The sequence below is a fragment of the Bombus pyrosoma genome, linkage group LG3 (assembly GCF_014825855.1).
Source record: "Bombus pyrosoma isolate SC7728 linkage group LG3, ASM1482585v1, whole genome shotgun sequence".
In the NCBI taxonomy this organism is placed as follows: Eukaryota; Metazoa; Arthropoda; class Insecta; order Hymenoptera; family Apidae; genus Bombus; species Bombus pyrosoma.
In genome coordinates, this window is record NC_057772.1 from 63837 (window position 1) to 66114 (window position 2278).

Consider the following 2278-nt stretch of genomic DNA (forward strand, 5'->3'; position numbering starts at 1 on the left):
CTATTAAACAATAAAAAGAATGGAAATATAAATTTTAATCCATACTAAAATTGAATATAGAAATAGTGAAGTATCTAAAAAGCGTTTGAAGAAACAATGACTCATCAGGTACAGTTCGTTGACATAAGGTGAATTTTAATAATAACATACATCGTGGAAGAATTAAATATTAACATTAAGGTTAAATATAAATAAAAGTTATAAATTAAAAAAAAAGTTCAATTAAGTAGTAATATTATGTAATTATTAAAATTCAAAATTTAAAGTCTGTAATTAATATAATAATATACTGGTACATAAACATATACATACGTAATATATTGTAAAACGAATTAAAAATAATGATGGAAGGTCCATATTTAATGATGAGTCATTCATTGCTCCATACCTAGAAAATTAATTCATTAATTATTAATTGCAAGGAATAATTAGTAGCATGATAATTATATAATATAAATGATATATAAAATAACTTAAATTATTAACATTAAACACCTTTTCTTTTGTATATCCGTGACCTGCAGACCGCTGTTATGAAGAGAGTAGAATTTAGTGAAAATAAGAAAAGGTCCATATTATTGTGCCTTTGAATATAAATTTCGCTTTGAGTTACAACGTCTAGAAACAAACGAGCTATAAGTAGATTTCTATTACTGTTTCTTGTAGCCTTCAGCTAGAGGTACACACCAAGGTTAACTTTTTGGTAATGTCCTTTGCTATAAATATGTGAACTTGCTCCCTATGATGGCTCCCTATTGTATTGTAACACTGTAAGAGTAAGGATCTGGATTAATATACGCTATATCTGTACTTATACCTATGCTTATTTCAATATATTTTTTTTATTACAAATTCATCCACTCGTTCCTCTATCAGTGAACCTCAATAGTATACAAACTAAAAATTATTTAAGTATAATCTACAATATAGATATTGAAATAGTACAATAGAAAATTTATACTTAGTGGATGACTTACCTTAATAGAATGGATTAATAGAGATTCATAGCTACGAAACATCACTTGTATAAATTAATAAATAATTACAAGACAAGAGACATCATGATTGACACGCATCATTAGAACATATTCAGAGGTCTATTTACACAAAGGATTAGATATTTGAGCAGAGAACATTAATACAGATAATCATAACTTACTAAATACATATAAGAGGCATTGTGATTGGCTTGCTTCTACCTTACATCCTAAAATACATTAAAATTTGTTAGGGGTTTTGTTTGAATTTGGAGAGTTTAGACAAATTATGTGTGAGTTAAAATTACTATACAGAATGTAGAGCGCAGAGCCGCACTAAAACAAAAACGAAAAAGATAACAAAAATTAAAACTAAAACTGCAACCAACTAATAATACATAAAATAAAATACAGCATGTAATAAAAACCATCCACGAAATACACCATCGGCAGGCATCATAATGGAGCACCTAAAGTTGAGAAACTGTTCTATCAGTATATAAGTAACACACGCGAAAATATTTTACAAGTAATTAAAATGCAATATAAGTACAATGTTATGGATGACTCTCGAAAAGAATTTAGACTGTCGCCATATTGCCTTTTGTGACCCCCTCCGGTGAAAATGAAGTCAGACGGACCGCAAGAGCGCCGTCTAATAGAATATCAGTGTATTAATAAATGTGATTAATTTGGATTGGCTTACTACAGCAACTTTAAACATTGGCTATCAGCGCCATCTTCTGCTTAGCGAAATAACTAGTTAATCTATAATTTAGTTCTCAATTCTGATTGGCTGGATATTAAGAAATTATTGCATAATAGATTAGTGAATAAATAAAGAAAACATTGATAATAGTAATAGAATATGAATATACAATAGTAATATTTTGAATCTAAGGAAAAGACAGCAGACGCAATTTAAATCTATATAGTAGTAAAAACGTATAAATCGCAGAATAGTTTCACTGATTGACCTAAACTAGATGACAACTAGGGGGCTATCCACTATCCACTAATCAGAAATTGACATTAACAGTTATCAATTATCATCTATAATTATTTACATGAATAATTAAGCACACCAAGCTGAACAACCAAAACAACACAATAAATCTAATATAAAATAATAAACATAATATGTAAATCTAATACTCAAATAATTAAATGAATATGTAACATAAGAAAATAAATTACAATAAAATTTGAAATAAAATATATATATTATATGTATACAATAATTAAAGGTATCATAATAGTAAAATTGTAGTACATAACGCTCAAATTCAATAAAGTATACA

The 2278-nt window shown here is 27.3% G+C and overlaps 1 long non-coding RNA gene across 2 annotated transcripts; it reads right to left on the bottom strand.

Moving 5' to 3' along the window:
- Nucleotides 1-244: 244 nt before the first annotated feature.
- On the bottom strand, nucleotides 245-1586 carry LOC122566379. 2 transcript variants are annotated; one of them, XR_006316486.1, is made up of 4 exons: nucleotides 1160-1586; nucleotides 688-768; nucleotides 496-618; nucleotides 245-388 (listed from the first exon to the last, which is right to left on the bottom strand). It is a non-coding gene; the product is annotated as an uncharacterized LOC122566379 (long non-coding RNA). The 2 variants fall into 2 exon arrangements; XR_006316485.1 differs by having other exon boundaries at nucleotides 978-1586.
- Nucleotides 1587-2278: the final 692 nt, after the last annotated feature.